Here is a 23,983-nt window from a genome sequence, read left to right as displayed (position 1 = left end):
TAAGTCTGTTATGTGTTAATTTCTAAAATGTGTCCTCAAAATAACTGTAACCCCGTAATTTTATTCTTAAGCAATGAGAATACAGATATTAAGACCGAATGATAGATTGGGTTCATTCCCATTACCCGAAGGTGACGGGACCCGTGGAGATGAAATCCCATCTGGGCTTATATTTTCTGAAAACGGAGACGGAAACATAGCAAAGATCATCCTGTCGAAATACAATAAATGGACTGAAGATTCTACAGTCTGGAAACCTGGGCGTTCCAGAAACCCGTCTGGCCGTTCAAAGAAGCTGGATAAGTCCATCAGGGGGAAAGGCAGAGAGGGAAGAAACGCAGACAGAGATATCGAGATGCATGCAAAGAAAAATAGTATAAATCTCCAAATTCTGTGATTGAGCAGATTTTAAGGTGCAGCTTGAAGGCAATTCTTGAAATTTTTGAGGTGGACAAACCGGAATTCTGCCAGTCTGCATGTTCCAGACATGTATCCAACGTTACACGTGCAGTCTGCAGCGGTGTGTGCATTGGTGGCTCAGTGTGAAACCCTTGCCTGCCGGCGGTAAACCATGAGTTTGTTTCCAGGACAATGCAGCATCCTTTACCTTTTGTATTCTGCACCCATGAGATCGCCTGAATTGGGATAAATTCATGTGACGGCTTCAATCTGTCCAACTTCTTGAAAGATTATCTTCATTTCGTCTCCGTGTGTTACGTGGACAAACCATTTGCATTCTGTCCTCTGGTGCTCAAACATGTTCTGCTGGAAATAAGTCAAACCTGCCTTCTGCACCGCTGAAAAGATGTGAGAAGCCAATTGGTGATTTTTGACTAAAAATGGGGACACAACGGGGCTTATCCTGGATTTGAACCAATGAAACTCCCTGAGCGAGAATCAGACCCAAAGACCAACTGGCAACAGAGCCGTGCAACCACTGTAAAATTTCGCTGCCACGCAGCCGATCCGCCATCCTTTCAGAAGGCTCTGTCGATAGAATCCCGCTTTCTTGTACAATGTCAAGTTCTGCACTAATTATATCACATCAAATATATCAAATTTGTTTTGAATGTACGACTTGTATTATCAAGTAACACTTTACAGAATGAATTACTCTGAAACGACATTGTCGTCTGTCTCGGCATCGTCATAGTTTACACTCCACCATAAGTACACTTTACTCAAATTGCTGCTTTCATTCACTATGAGAGCGAAGATCCATGAATGTGGATACATCAGCGACCAATTTATCAGCTGGGTTGCACCTTTCCTTTTCCGACTGTCTCAGTCTTTTTTTTCCTTTCACATTCTCTGCTATTGTTGCTGGTGAGATCAGCTGTCGCCGTTCAAGGAAGCCTGAGAAGTCCATCGGGACAAAACAGAGAGACAAGAGACAGAGACAGGGAGAGAGAGAGAGATGCAGACAAAGAAAATAAAGAGTAAAAATGTCAGGTTTTGCAAACTAGCAGAATTTAAGTTACAGATTGGGAGAGATTCCTTCTCGGGTCTTGAAATCTTGCAAGAGAAGATCCGACACTAATTAAAAGCACCGGCCACGCTGTGGAATCTCTCATTCTGGGAGAGAGATAAATGCGGTCAATTAATCTATTTCAGCACTGAAGTGATCTTGAAACAGAAGCTCTGCGAGCAGAATTCAAACCTGCGCAGGAAAACCTCAATTGAATTTTGAGTCCAACGCTTTAAACACTCGGCCACCGCAGCTGTAAACGGCATGTTCATTCAGATCGGATTCCAAATGGACACTGGCCGCTATTCAGAACGCGCGCATTGGTTGTGCAGGGGTCGAATTCTCAATTCTTATGCGGGAGACTTTGGTTCGATTTCCGGCCAATACAGAATCATTCTCACCAATGAGGATCTGAGGAATATAAGTGTGCCATTTCGCCCCTCGAGCCTGTTCCGCAATTCAAACAGATCATGGCTGATATATGACCGAACTCCATATAATCGCTTTAGCCCCGTATCGCTTAATAACTTCAGTTAACAAAAATCGATCAATCTCAGGTTTAACATGAACAATTGAGCTCGCATCAACTGCCGTTTGCGGAAGAGAGTTCCAAACATCGACCTCCCTTTGCTTGCAGAGGTGTTTCCCAACTTCACTCCTGAAAGTCCTGACCCGAATATTTAGGCTATGTCCCCGAGTCCTAGACATCCTAACCGGCGGAAATAGTTTTTCTATATCTACTCCATCAGTTCCCCTTAATATTTTGAAAAGTTCGATCAAATCAGCCCTTAATCGACTAAATTCGAGGTAAACCCGAGTTTCTGTAATCTCTCCGCGTAATTTAACCCTTGGGGTCCAGGTAACATTCTAGTAAATCGACGCTGCACTCACTCCACAGCCAATATATCCTTCCTTTGGTGCGTTACCCAGAACTGAATACAATACTTCAGGTGCGGTCCAACCAGGGCTTTGTATGGCTGTCGCATAATGCCTAGCCCCTTGTATTCTCTTCCTCCAGATATAAAGACCAACATTCCATTAACATTTTTGATTATTTTTTGTACCTTAAATGACATTTTAATGATGTATGTAGATGGGCACATCAGTCTTTTTGGACCTCCACTGTTTCGAGCTTTTCACCATTTACAAAGTATTCTGATCGATCCTTTTTGGTCCAAAGTGGATGACCTCACACTTGACTAAATTGATATCGATTTGCCACAATTTTACCCATTCATTTATTATATTAATGCCTCTCTGTAATTTTATGTTTCCATCTGCACTGCTTGCAATGCTGCCCATCTTGGTGTCATCGGCAAACTTGGATATGTGACTTTCTATCCCGTCATCTAATATCCGCCTGAATTGGGAAAAATCCAAATTCAGCTTCAATCTCCTCATCATCTTGAGACATTTTATTTCCTTCACTTGTGTTGCGCCGACGAAACTTCGGCAATGAGTCCACTGGAGCTCAAACACACTCTGGATTTCATTCAGTTCAACCAACAGCAACACTGAAAAGATGTCAGAAGCCAATTGGTGACTTTTCACTAAAAGGAGGGCTCGTCCGAGATTTGAACCCGGGACCTCTCGCATATCACTCAATGAAACGCCCTAAGCGAGAATCATACCCCTAGACCAACGAGCCGCTACTATTTCAGCTATGCAGCCAGTGTAAAAGTTCGTTGCCTCCCACAGCCGATCGGCCATCCTTTCAGACCACGTCTGTGCATCCAATCTCGTTTTCTGCTCCGGTGTCCATCAATATCAAGTTGCACACTAAATATTTCCAATCACCAATATTTGTCTCCCTTTACCAAATTGGTTTCGAGTGCACGACTTGAGTTGTCAAGTGAGACGTTTCAGAATTATTTGCTCTCAAACTACATTGCTTGGGAGGATACTGAGAGGTGTGTCGATTTGCGGCACGCTCTGTTCCCTTTGCATCGCCTCATGCACATTGAGTTGAATCATGGAAAGGCTGCAGCAAGGAAAGAGGCCATTCGGCCCATCGAGTCCGTGCTCGCTGTCTGCAAGAGCAATCCAGCTAGAAACACTCCCCCGCCTTTCCCCGAAGCCCTGCATTTTTTTTCCTTTCAAGTACTTATCCAGTTCCCTTTTAAAGGCCATGATTGAATCTGCCTCCATCACACCCTCGGGCAGCGCATTCCAGATCCGAACCTCTTGCTGTGTGAAAAAGGTTTTCCTCATGTCACCTTTGGTTATTTTGCCAATCACCTGAAACCGATGTCCTCTGGTTCTTGACCCTTCCGCCAATGGGAACAGTTTCTCTCCATCTTCTATGTCGAGATCCTTCATGATTTTGAATACCTCTATCAAATCTCCACAAAACCGTCTCTTTTCCGAGCAGAACAACCTCAGATTCTCCAGTCTAACCACGTAACTAAAGTCCCTCATCCCTGCAATTATGCTGGTATTTTTTTTCTGCTCCCCCTCCAAGGCCTTCACATCTTTCCTGAAGTGCGGTGTCCCGAACCGGACACAATACTTCAGTTGTGTTCGAACCAGTGTGTAATAATGTTTCATCCTGACTTCTATAATTTTGCACTCTATACATCTAATTATAAAGCCCAGGACCCCGAATGCTTTTTAACAGCTTTCTCAACCTGCCCTGCCACATTCAACTATTTGTACACATGAACCTCTCTTTGTTCCTGTACTGCTTTCACATTTGTGCCCTGGAGTTTATATTGCCTCTCCTCGTTCTTCCAACCGAAATGTATCACTTCGCATTTTTCAGCGTTAAATTTCATCTGCCACGTCTCCGCCCATGCCACCAGCCTGTCTATGTCATTTGAAGTCTATCACTGTCCTTAACACTGTTTACTACCCTTCCAAGGTTTGTTTCATCTGCAAATTTTGAAATTGTGCCCTGTGCACTAAAGTCCAAGTCATTGATATATATCAAGAAAAGCAGTGGTCCGAGCACTGATCCCTGGGGAACACCACTGTACAACTCTCTCCAGTTCGAAAAAGAACCGTTCCCCAGTAATCTCTGTTTCCTGTCCCTTTCTTGATGATAAGCCTACCACGCAGCACTTTATCAAACACCTTTTGAAAGTCTATATACACCGCATCAACTGAATTGCCTTCATCTATCCTCTCTGTTACCTCATCAAAAACTCTTACAGGTTAGTTAAGCACGATTTGTATTTAACAAATCCGTGCTGGCTTTCCCTAATCAATTCACCCTCGACCAAGTGACTGTTAATTCTGTCCCGGATTATCGTTTCTAAAAGTTTCCCCACCACTGAGGTTAAACTGACTGGCCTATATTTGCTGGGTTTATCCGAGCACCCATTTCTGAACAAGGGTGCAACCTTTGCAATTCTCCAGTCGTCTGGCACCACCCACATATCTAAGGATGTTGATAGATTATGGCCAGTACCTCTGCAATTTCCACCCTTACTTCCCTCAGCAAACCAGCATGTATCCCATCCGGAACAGGTGATTTACCTACTTTAAGTACAGCCAGCCGTTCAAGTGCCTCTTCTTTATCAATTTTTAGACCATCCAGTATCTCAACTATAAGTTCCTTTGCTGAGACTCTGGCAGCATCTTCTTCCTTGGTAAAGGCAGATGCAAAGTACTCATTTGGTACCTCTGCCTCCATGAGTAGATCTCCTTGATCGGGCCGAATCCGCCTCTCGCCTACGCTTACTACCCGTTTACTGTTTACAAGCCTGCAGAAAACTTTTGGATTCCCTTTTATGTTGGCCGTCAGTCCATAGTCATATTTCTCTTTGCCTCTCATTTCCTTTTTCTCTTCCCCTCTGAACTCCCTAATTTCGGCCTGGTGAATGAGAGCATAAAAAAGTTAGCATTTCATTCAGCCGGAAACAGAAAGTTACTGGTTGATTAATGGCGATTTGAACAAGCATTCGTCTTTTTTACAGAGTTTAATGAGTGTTGCGAAATTAATACAGTGAACTAGAATTCCTGATGGGGAACCGCTTCAGACATCACATTACTGCCCACACTGGGAAAAAGGATACTTCCGAAACTTTGACAACACATAGCAGGTCCCGCTGCAAAGTGACAGCTTGCCAGCTATTCCGAAATTTGGAGCCTGGACAGGGAGTTAAACGCTGGACCTTCAGCTCACTGCCCACTTTGAAATTCTGATACTCTACCGACTGAGCTACCCAGGCTCGAGACTACATAAGCTCCCATCGTACATATTCATGGGAGATCTCTGAATCATCCCTGCAGCCGGCGAGCAAGGGTGAGGTCCGTTTGATAAAATTCTCAGCAACGTGTTGAGGAGAATCCTTGTTCCTGTTGAACATGATGTAAGAAACATGGAGAGTGAACTCGTGAGTTTACAATTCTTCTTGTTTGTGCCAAATTTCTTGTCATTCGTCAGCACCAATTAAAATAACACTTTAACCATCGGCACAAAAGCTGAACTTGTCCCACACGGGAGCTGGAAAAGGCCTCTCGACTTTTCAGCGTATTAACATCTGGAAGCTGAATAATTTCACCCGTTACACAGTGACACCAGGCAGCATATTTCCCTTCAAAATTTTGCCAACACGAAACTTCCAACCGATGAATATCGGCTTAACGAAAAGAAGAATTGTTTGTTTGGTTCTTTAGATTTAAAGATCTCGTACCGGCCCCTTTGCCATATGAGCTGCCGCTAAAAGCCCCCTCTCCCGCTATGAACAAGTAAACTGGCACCTGCTATTGCAAGACGGCAGGCCGGAGGAACCCAAGAGCCCACATGGGAAAACTAAGAAGTAGACGCGTTATGGAACATACCAGTTGTAACTTGAACTCCAGTCAAAATGTTCGGAGTAAAAGGTTTGATTGTTTTAGAAGACGCTCGAACTCACAACCTGGTCATTTCTGGAGCCCATACTGCTATAAATAAGTAACGCACCCTTAACAATTGTGCAACACGAGAGCAGCGAACAACCGACAGCATCAGCGCTCCTGCCAAACAGCTTCATTTTCGGTCTCTCAATTATCACTTCGAGATCTTTCTCAAACAGAAGCCTCCAATCAAGATGCGCTTCATTAAATAACAATTCTTAAATCAAGAGAGTTTTGATCGATCATGACAAAGCATGTACAATTTCCTCACTTGTTCCTTTCAATCCCCTGGGATGGTAAACATCAGGTCGTGGAGATTTGTCTATCTTTAGCCTAATTATTTTCTCCATTGCCATTATTTTACTAAAACGAAACCCCTTGATTTATTAACAGTTTTCCTCGTGTCTCTGCTTTTAGCCTCATCAATTTTTGTGACGTCCGATGCAAAGTAAATATTTCGCAACTCTGCCATTTCCTGATTTTCAATTACAACATCACCTCCACCTGTCTTCAAGCGGCCCACATTACTCCAAGCCTCCCTTCGTTCTCTTAATATATTTGGAAAAACCTTGAGAGTTGTCCTCATTTTCCCTCACAAGTTTTTCTCCTTTTCCCTTTTTGCTCCTCTTACGCTTTTTTTCAGTTTCAGCACCACAATAAACAACACTTCGCTGTAAAGTTCGGCTCAATAGTTCTCCAATGTCAGAGCGAGAATTGTCTGATCCCCGAATTTATTTAATGTAACAAATACAATCACATATAATCATCCGTGTATCAACGCACTGATGGATACACAAAGATAAACACAGCGAGAAATCCAGTTAGTGTCGGAATGCACAGGTGAACGGACAAGCAAAACAGACAAAGATAAAACGGCCTGAACCCCCAACAGTGAAGTGTCGCTGATAGATATTAATGAGAGGAGGTGGAGACACAGTGTCATCAATTGGCGCTGTGGCTTAGTTGGTTAAAGCGTCTGTCCAGTAAACAGAAGATCCTGGGTTCAACTCCCAGCAGTGCCTTGTGCAGCTGGTTATTTTACCTAATTTGTGGAATTGAGCGACAAAATAACACTGTGGTGTTTGTTCAGGAGGAAACGGATAACCGAATGACTGTTCAAAAACGCCCTTTCATTGTGCAGACAGACCTCTCATAGAATGTGTCTGTGACACGTTAATTTGAAGACACGTTCTTGTTTCTGGGCTCGTTGGGGTCGTGGTATAATTCACGATTTGAGGTTCAAACCCGGAAGTAGTCCTAATTTGGACCTGGACTTGTGATCTTGACCTGCGGTGCAAACGTTTGCAAAGAGGGAAAGGAAGTCCCAAACTCACTCCACCTGAATCGCCAGGCCCGGATGAAATACATCCCAGGCTGTCAACAGAAGCAAGGAAGGAAATATCGGAGGCTCTGACCATCATTTTCCAATCCTCCCTGGCTGCAGGTGTGATGCCGGAGGATTGGAGGACTGCTGAAGTTGTACCGTTGTTTAAAAAGGGAGAAAGGAATAGATCGAATTATTGCAGGCCAGTCAGCCTCACCTCGATATTGAGCACAATTCTGGGGGTAAGTATTAATCTTCATTTAGAAAGGGACGGATTAATGAAGGGCAGTCAGCATGGATTTGTTAAGGGAAGGTCGTTTGAATTGAATTTTTTTGGAGGTATCAAGGAAGGTGGATGAGGGTAGTGCGTTTTATGTAGTCTACATAGATTTTCGCGAGGCTTTTGACAAAGTCCTACATGGCAGATTGGTCAAAAGTGTAAAAGTCCATTGGATCCAAGGGAAATTGGCATGTTGACCCAAAATTGACTGAGTGGCAGGAAGCAATGGTCGATGGGTGTTTTTGTGACTGCAAGGCTGTCTCAAGTGGGGTTCCGCAGGGATCCGTACTAGGTCGCTGCTTTTCGTAGCACAGATCATTGATTTGGATTTAAACGTACGGGGTATTATTAACAATTTTGCAGAAGATGGAAAAATTGGTCGTGTGGTTGATGGTGAGGAGGGAAGCTGTGGACTGCAGGAAGATATCAGTGGAATGGACAGGTGGATAGAATAGTGGCAAATGCAATTCAATCTGGAGAATGAGGTAATGCATTTAGGGAGGGCAAACAAGGCAAGGGAATACACAATAAATATTGAAACTAATTTGCCATTTACACGCCCATTTTGCAAGTTTACTGACGTCTTCCTGTATTTTTCGCATTTTTCCTTTGCATTAACTACAGCTCCCAATTATGTGCTGTCTGTCAATTTTGAAATTGTATTTCCGATTCCTATGACTAAATCATTTTTGTAAATTGCGAACAACAATGGTCCCATCACCGATAAATTGTGAACAACAGTGGTCCCAGCACCGATAAATTGTGAACAACAGTTGTCCCAGCACCGATAAATTGTGAACAACAGTGGTCCCAGCACCGATAAATTGTGAACAACAGTTGTCCCAGCACCGATAAATTGTGAACAACAGTCGTCCCAGCACTGACAAAATTGTGAACAACAGTGGTCCCATTACCGATAAATTGTGAACAACAGTTGTCCCAGCACCGATAAATTGTGAACAACAGTTGTCCCAGCACCGATAAATTGTGAACAACAGTGGACCCAGCACCGACAAATTGAGAACAACAGTGGTCCCAGCACTGATAAATTGTGAACAACCGTGAACCCAGCACTGATAAATTGAGAACAACAGTGGTCCCAGCACCGATAAATTGTGAACAACAGTGATCCCAGAACCGATAAATTGTGAACAACAGTGATCCCAGAACCGATAAATTGCGAACAACAGTGGTCCCAGCACCGATAAATTGTGAACAACAGTGGTCCCAGGACTTTTGACCTTGAACTGCATTTGAAACTTCTGCATAAAATGAAATGAAGTCCCCAAATCGCCCCACGTGGCTCTCAAACGCAATGGGAAGAAGTTCAATGCGAACAATCAGGAATTTAAAGGCAACTCAACGACCTGCACTTTCTTTGAATAAGTTTTGTTCGACATTATATTTGACCGTGAAATCGCTCTCGGCTTTCATCTTGCTGAAGCAGAGTGTGGCCGCTTTGTATCTGCGAGCATGTCGGTGACGTGTTTAGCTTTGACACTGATCGCTTCCAATTTGTAAAATTTCACCAAGCGTCAGCCAAAAGAAACCGAGAATCGAATTGTCCCTGTAAGTGATGAATTGAAGGGATTGGTGCTCCAAGCAGATCTGGAAAATGCACAGTGCAATCGGTCAGGAGTTCGAAATCCACCCTCCAGCCACTCACCAATCACATTAACTGAGCTTTACTCTGGCCCAGTGTCACCGCACTGAAAGCGAGTATTTCTCCGGCATGTTTTTCTTCATAGTTGCTGGTTTAAGAGTGAAGACCGGCTGTTTGGATTTTCATTCCTACAAGCTTCAACCATTCATTTTGGACTGACTGTAGACAGTTGTTATATTGGTCGCTGCAAACTCAAAGTTTAGCCCAATTAATTATTGGTTTAACAAGTGACCTCTTCGCCTGTCTCGTTGGTGCTGTCGGTTTGCACGGAAGTTTGATGGTTCGAGCTGTTATTTGATTTTTCCTCAGGATTCATCGCCTCAAAGTTCCAGGGTTTCAATGTATTTTTTGGAAGCAAGAAAATTACAATTCTCCTTGGCAGACAAGTCCCCGAAAGGCCCGAAGGGAGGCCGCACCAGCTGCAGGAGAGCGGGTTCGCTGTGACATGGAGATTTCTGTAGTGAGCGAGACCAGACTGTTTCTAAGTTCAGAGAATAAATGTCACACCCTTTATGTTGGAAAAGCAAAACGGTGGGAATTTTTGTATCAGATGTTCCTCGTTGTGTTGCTTTCATCTTGATCGGAGAACCGGTTCGGGCGTTCTTGTAATAAAAGGCGACAATTTCCTATTCATTTTAAATTTAACAACAGCTGCACTGAGCTTTAATCATACCCTTAAGATACAGTCTATAAAATGATGAAATTTGATCACCTGCAAAGCATAAAAATCTGATTAAAGTTTTGACTGTCTCTCGGTAACCACGTCAACATCTCCTTCAGTATGAAATAGAAAGTTATCGTTTGATTAATGGTGAATAAAACAGTCATTCATCTACCAACAGGGTTTAATTAGTTTCATGTAATTAATTTAATAACTTTTGCTAAAGTTAATTCGCTGACTTGGAATCGAACTCATGCGTTGGTGGGAGCATTGAATTCTCACCATCAGTCCATCGGGGAGCGCCCAAGATTGCGCACGGAACACAGCAGAACTGGTAAGATTTACTTTTCTTTCACTCTTCCGTGATTCATTCAGCTCTGTGTTTATTCTCAGGCCTCTTATCTCTCCCTTCTTTTCAGCTTCTGACTGCGGATATTCTTGTGGTTAAATATGAATAATATAGAATATCTCACAGCCCCAGTATATGTGCTCCTTCTCTGTACAGTTCTGTACAAAATCAAACTGTACGTTTATAACGACGGTGTCTCTCCTTCACCCCCGACAGAAGCAGGAGGAGATGCCACTTTAAACTGCCAGTTGCTTCAAATGATTCATGATGGACCTGCGTGGCCTTGCAGTTTTCCCAGGAGCTGCATTCAGGTTCGTGAATTTTGGAAATGGAAACATGTCCATCAGCAGCTTGTGGTAGTATTTTACCTCACTTTCCATTTCATGTACATGCCTACTTGCACTTGGTGCTGTCATTGCCTGAACATCACCTTCTGTCGCGATAGTAGTTTGAACAGAAAATGCCATTTTTTTGCGGGCAGCTTGTCTCGCACGATAATGACCTGAATTACAAAGAGGCAAGTAGGAAATGCCGCGTTGGGCTGCTTGTTCGCACCAAAGAATTTTCAGCGTTTCCTTGTGGTCTAGTGTTTAGATTCGATCATCACCATGGCAACGGTTCGATTGGTGTCTGTCTCAACACTCGCATTTAAACACTCTACCATAAGTGCACTGTATTCAAATTGCTGATTTTTTTCACTGTGAGGTCGAAGAGACATAAATGTGTGGACAATAGCTCCGAATACATCAACTGGGTTGCACCTTTGCTTCTCCCCCGTCTCAGTCTTTCCGTCTTTACCCTTCTCTGCTGGTGTTGCAGGTTCGACCATCCTTGGCCGTTCAAGAAAACCTGAGAAGTCCATCAGGGGAAAATTCAGAGAGTCAAGAGACAGGGACAGGGAGAGATTAAAGTATGGAAACAAATTGGATAAATATCAAGCTTTGCGAACGAGCAGAATTTAAGATGGAGCTTGGTGGAGATTCTTTCACGTGCCGTGCAACACTGCAAGAGACCATTGGCTCCGAATTGAAAGCATTTGCACGCTGGATCATCTCTCTGAGGGAGGGAACACGGTCCGTCAACTCCAGTCCTTATTTGTTTGATCATTGAACAAATCTATAAGAAATAGCACGACGAGCAGGATTCGAACCTGCACAGGGAAACCCCATTAGATTTCGAGTCCAACGCCTTAACCACTCGGCCATCGCAGCTATGCAAAAACAAAACAGCTACTGCTACCAAAAGGGTGCAACCAGTGCAGAATTCGGTGCAACCCATCGCCGATCGGCCATCCTGCGATCCATCCAATCACTTTTTCTATTCCGATGGACAGCAATGTGAAGTTGTACACTAACTATTTCATATCAACAATATTAGCCTCTCTTTACCACATTCGTTTTGAATGTGCGACTTGTCATGCCAAGTGAGACTTTTCAGAATTAATTTCTCGAAAGTTACATTGTTGTCTCCCTCGGCATCCGCAGATTATCCACTCTCCCACAAGGAAATACAGTGACGACACTTCAAAAATACCTCATTGGCTGTATAGCGCTTTGGGAGGTCTTGAGGTCTTGAAAAGCGCTTTTTAAAGACAAGACTTTCTTTCTTTTTACACTGGAATAAAATTACTGATGTTTTCACTATGAGGACGAAGAGACATTAATGTGTAGATATTATCTGCGAGTTCATCATCTGGGTTGGATTTTTAGTTTTCCTCCCGTCTCAGTCTTTCGATCTTTACCCTTCTCTGCTGGTGTCGCAGGTTCGATCAGCTTTTACCGTTCAAGGCTGCCTGAGAAGTCCATCAGGGGGAAACACAGAGAGACAGAGACAGAGAGAGATCGAGAGATAAAAGTATCGAAAAAACCTAACGTCAAGTTCGCAGCATTTACGATGGAGATTGGGAGATATAGAATCATAGAATCGTCACTGCACAGAAGGAGGCCATTCGGCCCATCGAGCCTGTGCCAGCTCTCTTTAAGTGCAATCCAGATCGTCCCATTCCCCTGTTCTTTCCCCGTATCCCTGCAACTATTTTCCCTTCAAATACTTATCCAATTCCTCTTAGAAACAAGGATTAAATCTGCTTCTACCACCCTTTCAGGCGATGCATTCCAGATTATATCCACTCGCTAGTTTAAGAAGTTTTTCCTTTTCTCGCCTTTGGTTCTTTTGTCAACCACCGTAAATCTGCGTCCTCTGGTTCTCGAACCCTTCCGCCAACGGGAGCAGTTTTTTTTAATTTACTTTATCTAAACCCGTCATGATTTTGAACACTTCTATCAAATCTCCACTCAACTTTCTCTGCTCGAAGGGAACAACTCCAGCTTCTCCAGTCTACCCACGTAACTGATGACCTCATCCCTGGAACCATTCCAGTAAATATTTCTGCACCCTCTCTGAGGCCTTCACATCCTTTATAAAGTGTGGTGCCCAGTTTTGGACAGTTGTGGAACATTGTGAAGTTCCCTTCACGTATCTTGATATTTTGCAAGTGACCACTGGGCTCCCAGTTAAAATGATCTGCCGCGGTGGAGTATCTCTCTGAGGGAAGGAATTGCAGCCCGTTATCTCCAGATCATATTTATTTGAGCATTGAACAAAACTTTACACAATAGCGCCGATAGCACGATTCCAACTTCTGCCGGAATACCCCATTGGGTTTCAGATCTAACGTCTGAACCACGCGACTACCGCAGCTGCGAGCGCCTTTGATGCACGGCTGTTATTCAGAATGCACAGGGTACTCACAGGAGATTTGTGAGACTATATGTTCTTTCAGACAGGTTTCCAACTGGACACATGCAGCCGCGACCGTCCGGACGTTGCTGTTTCACTGGTAGAATTCTCACCTGCCACCCGAGGAGACGGGGATTGATTCCCGGCCGATGAAGGAGCATTTTCTTTCTGCACCCCTGAAAAGAGATAGATTCACATTCAGCTTCAATCTGCACACCACGTTGAGACATTTTCCTTTCGCTATGTGGTGTTGCGTCGACAAACCCTCTGCATTCGAGCCACGAAACGTCAAACATGCTCTGGAATTAAGTCAATCCTGTATTCTGCAACGCTGAAAAGATGTGAAAAATAAATGAACGAATTTCCACTGAAAATAGTGACACAGGAGGGCTCGTCCGGGATTTTGAACCCCGGACCTCTCACATATCAATTAGTGAAACGCCCAAAGTGAAAACCATAATCCGAGACCAACGAGCCGTCAGTAACACAGCCGTGCAACCAGTCGAAAGTTTCCCTGCTCCCCACAACCGATCGCCTATCCTTTTAGACCGCTCTGTCCATCCAATCATCGAATCATAGAATGATTACAGCACAGAAGGAAGTCAATTCGGCCCATCCAGACCGTGCTATCTCTTTGTCAGAGCAATCCAGTTCGTCTCATTCCCCCGCTCTTTCCACGTGGCCCTGCAATTTTTTCCCTTCAAGTATTTATCCCATTCCTTTGTGAAAGCCACGATTGAATCTGCTTCCATCGTTTCAGGCAGCACGTTCTAGATCATAACAAGTCTCTGCGTAAAAAAGTTTTACTCATTTCGCCTTTGGTTTCTTTTGCCAATCACCTTAAATCTGTGTCGTCTGGTTCTCGACCTTTCTGCCAATGGGAACAGCTTCTCTTTATTTACTTTTTCAAAACCCTTCATGATTTTGATCACTTCTATCAAATCTCCTCTCAACCGACTCTGCTCTAAGAACAATCCTAACTTCTCCAGTCTGTCCACGTAACTGAAGTCCCTCATCCCTGGAACAATTCCAGTAAATCTTTTCTGCATGCTCCCTGAGGCCTTCACATCCTTCCTAAAATGCGGTGCCCAGAATTGGACACAATACTCTGGTTGTCGACGAACCAGTGTTTTATAAAGGTTCAACATAACTTTCTTGATTTTGTACTCCATGTCTCTATTTATAAAGCCCAGAACCACTTTCTCAGCCTGTCCTGCCACCTTCAAAGATGTGTGCACATATGCACCCAGGACTCTCTATTCCCGCACCTCATTTAGAATTGTATCATTTAGTTTATATTGCCTCTCCCCATTCTTCCTGCCAAAATATATCACTTCGCACTTCTCTGCATTAAATGTTATCTGCCATGTGTCCGCCCATTCCACCAGCCCGTCTGTGTACTCTTGAAGACTATTAGTATCCTCTTCACTGTTTACTCCAATTACTAGTTTTGTGTTATCTGCGAATTTTGAAATTGTTCCTGTCCGGACAAGTCCAATTTATTAATATATATCAAAAAGCAGTGGTCCTAGTCCCGACCCCTGGGAAACAACACTGTCTACCTTCCTCCAGTCCGAAAAAAAATACTTTCACCACGACTGTTTGTTTCCTGTCATTTATCCAATTTAGTATCCATGCTTTTATTCCATGGGCTTCGATTTTGCTGAGAAGCATATTATGTGGCACTTTACTTCATCGAAAAACTCAATCAAGTTAGTTAAACACGATTTGCCTTTAACAAATTCGTGATGGCTTTCCTTTATTAATCTACACTTGTCGAACTGGCTGTTATTGTTATCCCGTATTTATCGTTTCCAAAAGCTTCCCTGCCACCGAGTTTGAACTGACTGTCCTGTCGTTGCTGGGTTTATCCTTGCACACGTTTTTAAAAAGGGAGTAACATTTGAGATTTTCCAGTCGTCTGGCACCACCCCCATATCTACGGACGATTGGAGATTATGGCCAGCAACTCTGAAATTTTCACCCTTACTTCCCTCAGAAACCAAGGATGCATCCGATCCGGACCGTGTGACTTACACACTTTAAGTACAGCCAGCCTTTCTAGTACCTTTTCTTTATCAATTTTTATCCCATCCAGTATCTCCACGACCTCCTCTTTTACTGACTCTGGCAGCTTCTTCTTCCTTGGTGAAGACAGATGCAAAGTACTCATTTAATACTTCAGCCTTGCCCTCTGCCTCCGTGCATCATCTGCTTTTCTGGCCCCGAATCTGAATTTCGATTCCGATGTGGTGCAATGTCAAGTTGGACACTAACTATTTCAAGTCAACAATATTAGTCTCTTTTCATCAAATTCATTTATGGTGCATTTTCTTACAGTGAAAACACGCATTGAAATCCAGGATATTGTATCGTCCCTTGGGGGTCATTGGACCAACAAATTTTGGGTTAAGAGCCGAACGCGCTAAATGATTGTGCCAGAGAAAAACATCACATCGCATGATTAACAACATTAATTTTTCACCGAGCTAAAGCTTGTGGTTGCAGTAACCAAAGAACGTTATTAAATTAATTGATGAAACTAATGAAATTCTGTGAAAGATGAATAATTGTTGTAACCGATAACTTTGTGCTGCAGAATCACGGAAATACTAACATGGATAGTGAAACCTTAAATAAGTTTTTGTGTTTTGTATGTGATGCACTTTCACCGTTTTCCACTTTCCAGACTGCATTTAAGGGTCTGGTTTCAAATATTGATAGTTTATGACACTTGGAATTTGGTACAGCCGTTGTTAAAGTTAACAGGAAGGAACAAGAATTGTCCCTTCTCGAAGCACAAGTTGACGACTGGAGGCTTATCCGAAGCAAGTTCCTCAAAACTATGTTTTTATGCGGGAACTGAAATAGAGCTTTTTCACGTAAAAGGCGAACATGACAAGCATTGCACTGCGGAAAACTCAGCACACAATTTTCGCAGTCCCTCAGTGTCCTGCCCACTGTTTTCACAGCGGGGCAGTGTTTCAGGGGTGGGCTTTCAATGTTCAGAACATAATTTTTACCAGAATTAAATTTGTCGCATTAAAGTGCTCCTTATCTGTTAATTTCGATTTACACCCTTGCCAGTTTTATGCAGAAACAAGTAACAATGTTTAAGGGATGTGGTGTGTTCAATGTTCGTGCAATAACCGAACAACGCAGTGCAAGAAGTAAAACACAGACCACCCAATGAGTGCCCCAAACCGATTGCCGTAAGAAAAAAAAAATGGCCGGTTAGCTCAGTTGGGTAGAGCGTGGTGCTAATAACGCCAAGGTCGCGGGTTCGATCCCCTTCCGGGCCATCAGTAATTTATGACATTATTTGAGTGACTTTGAAAATCCAGACTTCACAAACAAGGAAGTTCATGCAAAATTCAAAAGGAATCGTTTTTGGAATAGCATTCATTACAATGTTTGATATACCTTTGCCCCTGGGGCGGAGAAAAAAAATCTTTCCGCTCATTTTTCATTTAACCTTCATTTCTCACTCACCTTTCCGTGTCTCCATCTCTTTCTGACTGTCTCTTTTCCTATCTCTCCATTTCTTTCCATTTCCGGGACCATTCTTCCAGGTATGCTTACTGACAAACATTACAACCTGTGTCACTCAGTGTCCGGGTATGTTTACTGACACACATTGCAATCTGTGTCACTCAGTGTCAGGGTGTGTTTACTGACACACATTACAATCCGTGTCACGCAGTATCCGGGTATGTTTACTGACACACATTGCAATCTGTGTCACTCAGTATCAGGGTATGTTTACTGACACACATTACAAACTGAGTCACTGAGTATCTAACAATGTGAAGCAACGAGTTTTATTCCCGCTGTGATATCTCTCTGTCGGTTTGCTGAAAAACGTTTAACTCGGGGCCTGTTCCCTTCAACGGTCACAAGCAGTTAGAAACAGACAGAGCGGAGATGAGGAAAAGGCATCAGTTTAGGAATCAAATGCTTCAAATCAAATGTTCGCCGGCGCTGAGAGAGGCAAAAAAAAGAGAAAAATGCAGAAAGAAATAAAGCTAAATAAAGATGCTATCAATATTTCTCATCCTTGATGCTTCTCTGCTCCTTCCCCAAGCCTCCAGCGCCTGTTAATCTTTCAGTGGAAATTAATGCGAGATTCGACCCAAAGAATGAGATCCAAACAACCAAATTTTGCTGAAATTCGGAATTGAACTCGGGACTTTCAAATTTTTGCATTCTCAACTGAGCTGTATCGGCTCCATCCCAAGTTCGACTGTCTGGCACAGGCCTGGGACTGTGCCTGGGCGTTTCCTGCTCTGTGGGGCTCAGTACCACTCCGGGTGAGATCAGGAAACGCACCCCAGACCGGAAACTGTGGTTTTCCTGTTTTGTGTGGAGCAGGTGAACTGCCTCTGCCCAGTGTGACTACGTCGATGAGTTTCCAGCTCTGATGGGTAATTGAATCCCTTCCCACAGTCCCCACATTTCCACGGTATCTCCGTGGTGCGGGTGTCCTTGTGTCTCTCCAGGTTGGACGATCAGTTGAAGCCTCGTCCACACGCAGAACACGTGTACGGTGTCTCCCCGCTGTGAATGGTGCAGTGTTTTTTCAGGCTGTGTCACCGGTGAAAGCTCTTTCCACAGTCAGTGCACTGGAACACTCTCACTCGGGTGTGTGTGTCTCGGTGCTTTTCCAGTCACACTGATGTTTGAAATCTTCTTCCACAGACAGAACAGACAAACATTTCTCCTTCCACATTCATAGGTCGATGATATTCAAGTCCTGATGAATCGAGTGACTCTGTCAGATCTTGACGTGATCTTTGGTTTGAATTTCCCGTCTGCAAATCCTCCCCTTCTAATACCCTGTAAAAGTTCACAAAAGTCATCACTCAAAATACAGGATCGAAATTTGGAACAGACAATTCTAGTTTCTATGGAACTTTCTATCCTCTCTTTTCCGCCAAAGCCGTCAATCCCCGTCCCACACACTCTCCCTCCTCCCTGCGCTAAAATCCAAACCCATCCCACCATCTCCAATATTTCTTCCCTCCACTCCCAGTTTTCTCCCTCCCTCTCCTCTGATTGGGTTCAGTTCTGCACCCGCTGTGGGCAGAGTGAGGATAAAATAAATGAGGCACTGGGACCCTGAAGCCCCGCCCACTCTTTGTTCCTGGTCACTGGGACCCTGAAACCCCGCCCACTCGTTGTTCCAGCGCCAAGATGGCCGCGCATGCGCCAAGATTCGACAATGACTTCCGCTCGCAAGATGGCGGCCAGTCACACTGATTTTTGGACGGCTGCTTGTCGGGCCTGTCACCGAGGTGCAAACACTGGGCCTGTGGACTCGGATTTGTGGCCTCAAGACGCCATCAGGTGCTTGTGACGCTTCTCCGCCTACCCACAGGTTCAATTACTCCCCCGTCTTCTCCCGGCCTCCGACACGCCTGTTCCTCCTCAGTCCTTCGCCGCCACTCGCACTGCGCATGCTCAGAGCACAGCCCGGTCCTGGCACCGCGCACTGTTCTCCTGTATTCATTGATAGGGCACATTCTGAGGCGCGGGGGATTGTGGGGAAATGCCCCGCCATTGAAAGCCGGAATTGGTGAACAGAAAATCAATTATTGTCATCCCATCGAGGTTGGTGCCAGGGAAGCAACAAACATAATAAATAAATAAATTATACCGAAACCCGAGTGCTCAGACCTTCCCCATGGTGCGAAGTAAACTGGCCGCTACTTTTCCGTTAGTAAGTCGCAACTCTGCTGCAGGAGTTCCTCAGGGCAGTGCCCGAGGCCCAACCATCTTCAGCTGCTTCATCAATGACCTTCCCTCCATCATAAGGTCAGAAATGGGGATGTTCGCTGATGACTGCACAGTGTTCAGTTCCATTCGCAACCCCTCAGATAATGAAGCAGTCCGAGCCTGCATGCAGCAAGACGTGGACAACATCCAGGCTTGGGCTCAGAAGTGGCAAGTAAATTTCACGCCAGATAAGTGCCAGGCAATGACCATCTCCAACAAGAGAGAGTCTAACCACCTCCCCTTGACATTCAACGGCATTACCATCGCCGAATCCCCCACCATCAACATCCTGGGGGTCACCATTGACCAGAAACTTAACTGGACCAGCCATATAAATACTGTGGCTACGAGAGCAGGTCAGAGGCTGGGTATTCTGCGGCGAGTGACTCACCTCCTGACTCCCAAAGCCTTTCCACCATCTACATGGCACAAGTCAGGAGTGTGATGGAATACTCTCCACTTGCCTGGATGAGTGCAGCTCCAACAACACACAAGAAGCTCGACACCATCCAAGATAAAGCAGCCCGCTTGATTGGCACCCCATCCACCACCCGAAACATTCACTCCCTTCACCACCGGCGCACTGTGGCTGCAGTGTGTACCATCCACAGGATGCACTGTAGCAACTCGCCAAGGCTTCTTCGACAGCACCTCCCAAACCCGCGACCTCTACCACCTAGAACGACAAGGGCAGCAGGCGCATGGGAACAACACTACCTGCACGTTCCCCTCCAAGTCACACACCATCCCGACTTGGAAATATATCGCCGTTCCTTCATTGTCGCTGGGTCAAAATCCTGGAACTCCCTTCCTAACAGCACTGTGGGAGAACCGTCACCACACGGACTGCAGCGGTTCAAGAAGGCGGCTCACCACCACCTTCTCGAGGGCAATTAGGGATGGGCAATAAATGCCGGCCTTGCCAGCGACGCCCACATCCCGTTAACGAATTTTAAAAAAACTCAGGCCTGACCCGCCCAGTCTGGTTTAATTGCTAAATGTTCTCTCACTCGAATTCAGACCTGTCATTCTCAGGGAAACTGACGATGTCTCATTTTTTCTGTGCCCTACCCGAGAGCCAGTTAATGGCTTTAATAAGCTGTCAACAACTTTTGCAAAAGTGGAAGGAGGTGACAAATTCCACGAGCGATGCCTCAATACACAAGGGACCACGTACACTGTGACACCAAATCTAGGGCAACTTACACGGGACACCAAATCCGGGAACAACTTGCACTGAGACACCAAATCCAGGGACCAATTACACTGGGACACCAAATCCAGGGACCACTTACACTGGGACACCAAATCCAGGGACCACTTACACTGGGACACCAAATCCAGGAAACACTAACACTGAGACACCAAATCCAAGGACACGGACACAGGGATACGAAATCTCGAGACCACTTACACAGAGACACCAAATCCAGGGACCACTTGCACTGAGACGCCAAGTCCAGGGATCATTTACATTTGGACACCAAATACAGGGATCAGTTGCACAGAGACACCAAATCCAGCGACCACTAAAATGGTGACATCCTTTTTGCACCTTCTCCAGTATCTCTATATCCTTCATATAATATGGAGACCAGAACTGTTCACAATGCTCCAAGTGTAGTCTAATCAAGGTTCTATGCAAGTTTAACATAGCTTTCCAATTCTATCCCTCCAGAATTGAACCCAAGTGTTTGGTTTGCTTTTTAATGGCCATGTTAACCTGCATCACTAATTTTAGTGATTTGTGGATCTGTGTCCCCAGATCTCTCTACTCCTCTACCCCATATAGACTCTTATTGTCCAAGCATTATGAGGCCTTCTTGTTCTTGCTACCACGATGCTCCACTTCATCCTCATCTTTATTAAAATTAATTTGCCAATTACACCCCCATTCTGCAAGTTTATTAATGTCTTCTTGTATGTTTTTGTAGTCTTGATCAGTATCTACTTTACCCCGCCCCAAACTGGTGTCATCCGTAAATTTTGAAATTGTCCATCCGATTCCCGAGTCCAAATCGTTTATATAAATTGTGAACAGTCGTCCCAGCACCGATCATTGTGGAACACCACTTTCCACCTTTTACCAGTCTGAGCAGCGACCCTTAACCCCTACTTTCTGCTTTAGTGCAGTGATCAAGAGAAATCTCTTTACACAGGGAGTTGTGAAATTGTGGAAATCACTTCCAAAGTTCTTTAATGACAAGTTCTCCTCATGTTTTTATCCAAGACATCACACAGCCAAGTCATTTACTCCAAATGTTGATGCAATGGTTCAAGCTAAGAGGTGCCAGGTATCGGGAGCAGCAGCAGCAATAAATAAAATCTAAACGTAAGTCAGTACCAATATATTTAATCTTCATCTATTTCCAGTTTAATAACTTTTGCGGAATGTGGCCCAGGCCAAGTGCCATGATATCAGATCAGGCTCACCATCGAAAATGAGTTTGACACCCCTGAGATGGACAATGTGAACCGGATTACCCTCATCCACTAACCCAGCAACTTCTTCAAAAAACTCAAGCAAGTTTGTAAGACACGACCTTGTTTTTCGGAAGCCGCGTTGAGTATCTCTAATGGCTCCTTCTCTTTCCCCGTGGTCAAAACAGCATCGCTTAGGATCCATTCAAGCATCTTCCATCTGATCGATGTCACACTGATGGGCCCGTCATCCCCAGTCTCTGATTTGTCCCCTTTAATGAAAATGGGAACTACGTGAGCTACCTTCCAATCTCAGGGGACAATCCCTGACTCTATTGAGCTGTTGAAGATACAGGCAAGGGGCTCACAGACCACCCGTCCCATCTCTTAAAACACCCGTGGGTGAATATCATCTGGACCTGGAGCACAATCTATTTTGAGATTTCGTATTTTATCCAAGATGACATCACTTTCTATTTTAATATTTATGATGTTATTGTCGACAGCACATCCCACAGCTGGAATCTCAGCATCAATCACAGGAGTGTAGGCTGATGAGAAATAATCATTTAACAGCTCTGCCATAGTCCGGGAATCTGTCCTGAACTGCCTTTCAGTGGACCTAAACTATCTTTCATGGTCTTCTGACTCCCGACGCAGCTGAAAAGGCGTTTGCTTTTATTCCCACAATTGTGCACCATCTTCTTTTCCAATGATCTCGTAGCTTCTCTAATGGCTGATTTTGACCCCCTCGATTGTGGGTGATATTTGACACTATCCTTCTATAAACTGAATTGATCCTGATCTAACCTGAGTTAAATGTAAGACAGTTCGGGGAGTCTGGAATCATTCACCCTGAGACCTAAATTAACAGATAAAACCCCAGACGGTTCCTTCGTAAGGTTTCCTCTGGTTCCTCGGCATATATTTGTCAGGATGCCGAAACCCAGCTTTCTTACAGTCCACTCCTGGAGGTCCCATCCTATGAGCCTACAACCTTCAGCAGTGTCAGTGGTGGAGTTCACAAATGAACTGAAACCCTTCGGAATGCGAAAACAATTTTGCGTTTCCAAAATAAAAGGACTGACATTTATTGTGGAAACAGTCTGGTGTCGCTCACTGCAGAAACATCCATGTCAGAGTGAAGCGGCTCTCCTGAAATCTTTCGACCTTGTCTGTCAAGAAGAATTCTGATTTCCGTGAAGGCTAAATAGTGGAAGATTGGCCGTGCTCAGCTGGCCATTGAAACCGTGCATTTTTTTGCAGACAAAACATATATTTGAAAACAGGAAATGCGAGACCATGAAACTTAAGGTAAAATTTTCCCTCCCGTCCCTGGGTGGGCTCGAACCACCAATCTTTCAGTTAACAGCCGAACGCGCTAACCGATTGCGCCACAGAGACACGACACGTTTGGTTTTGAGCCATTGATTCAACCAGCTAAAAATTCAGGTTGCCGCGATCAATATAACATCTCTCCACTATCAGTTTACTTTTCCAAAATAAAGGGTGTGAAGCTTGCATGAGTGAAAATCTGTGCTCTATTATTTCTGAACATTAAACTCACCTTGCCATTAAACATTTGTATGTTGGAAGTCTTAGTCGCATCGTGGCAGAGAGGATTGATTTTTCGAGCTGTGATTCTCCATTCTCTGCTCCAGTAATATTCAGGTGTGGTGAAAATGAGAGGAGATGAAACGAGCAGGTCCAACGAGCAGGTCTGTGGCACTACACGGTGTCTACAAAGTTGTCTCTTGTACTTACAGTGCAGCGGACGGCAGTTTTCACCATTAAACCAGTAACTATGATGTTAAGAAAAAATGTGGCTGACAAACATTCGATTTCAGCGCGGTGACACTGGGTCAGAGTAAATTTCAGATAATGCGATTGCCGAGTGGCGAGAGGGTGGATTTGGAACTCCTGTGCGGCTGCGCTTCGCATTGTCCAGATCTGCTTGGAGCGATATTCCCTTCAATTCATCACTGACAGGGACAGTTTGATTCAATGTCTCTTTTTTCTTGTAATTGGTGAGATTTCAAAAGTTGAAAACGACACGTGCTGACCCCAACCTCGCCACTGACACGCTGACAGATACAATGCGGTCACAGTCTGGTTCATTGAGATGAAATCCGAAAGCGATTTCACAGTCGAATGCAAAGCGAACTAAACTCATTTAAAGAAAGTGCAGGTCACAGAGATGCCTTTAAAGTCCCGATTGTTCGAAGCAGAACTGGAAAATGCGCAATGCAGCCGCACAGGAATTCCAAATGAACTCTCCGTGGAGGTAAATGAGTGACAGGAGCAGAAGGACATGCCACGTGAAAGATTTGGACCCAGACCTGCTGCATGAGACTTTAAATGTTGTCCACCTTTAACTGTCGCTCACAGTGTCAGAACTGTCACTGTTATCATTAGCCTTCTTGCACTGCAACTCCTCAATAGCCCCAGGTTATCACAGCATCGC

General features: G+C 44.4%; 5 non-coding genes across 5 annotated transcripts; 2 read left to right on the top strand and 3 right to left on the bottom strand.

The window, feature by feature from the left end:
- Nucleotides 1–3,027: 3,027 nt before the first annotated feature.
- trnap-agg (transfer RNA proline (anticodon AGG)) lies at nucleotides 3,028–3,116 on the bottom strand. The gene is given in 2 exon segments: nucleotides 3,028–3,063; nucleotides 3,081–3,116. It is a non-coding gene; the product is annotated as a tRNA-Pro (tRNA).
- Nucleotides 3,117–7,255: 4,139 nt separating this feature from the next.
- Nucleotides 7,256–7,329, top strand: trnat-agu (transfer RNA threonine (anticodon AGU)). The gene has a single exon. It is a non-coding gene; the product is annotated as a tRNA-Thr (tRNA).
- Nucleotides 7,330–11,713: 4,384 nt separating this feature from the next.
- Nucleotides 11,714–11,795, bottom strand: trnas-cga (transfer RNA serine (anticodon CGA)). The gene has a single exon. It is a non-coding gene; the product is annotated as a tRNA-Ser (tRNA).
- Nucleotides 11,796–16,551: 4,756 nt separating this feature from the next.
- Nucleotides 16,552–16,625, top strand: trnai-aau (transfer RNA isoleucine (anticodon AAU)). Its single transcript has one exon. It is a non-coding gene; the product is annotated as a tRNA-Ile (tRNA).
- Nucleotides 16,626–22,849: 6,224 nt separating this feature from the next.
- Nucleotides 22,850–22,923, bottom strand: trnan-guu (transfer RNA asparagine (anticodon GUU)). Its single transcript has one exon. It is a non-coding gene; the product is annotated as a tRNA-Asn (tRNA).
- Between the last annotated feature and the right edge of the window lie 1,060 nt (nucleotides 22,924–23,983).

The sequence above is a fragment of the Heptranchias perlo genome, chromosome 20, assembly GCF_035084215.1.
Source record: "Heptranchias perlo isolate sHepPer1 chromosome 20, sHepPer1.hap1, whole genome shotgun sequence".
Lineage (NCBI taxonomy): Eukaryota > Metazoa > Chordata > Chondrichthyes > Hexanchiformes > Hexanchidae > Heptranchias > Heptranchias perlo.
Note: the sequence above shows the minus strand (reverse complement) of the source record. Positions and strands in the feature narration are given on the sequence as shown.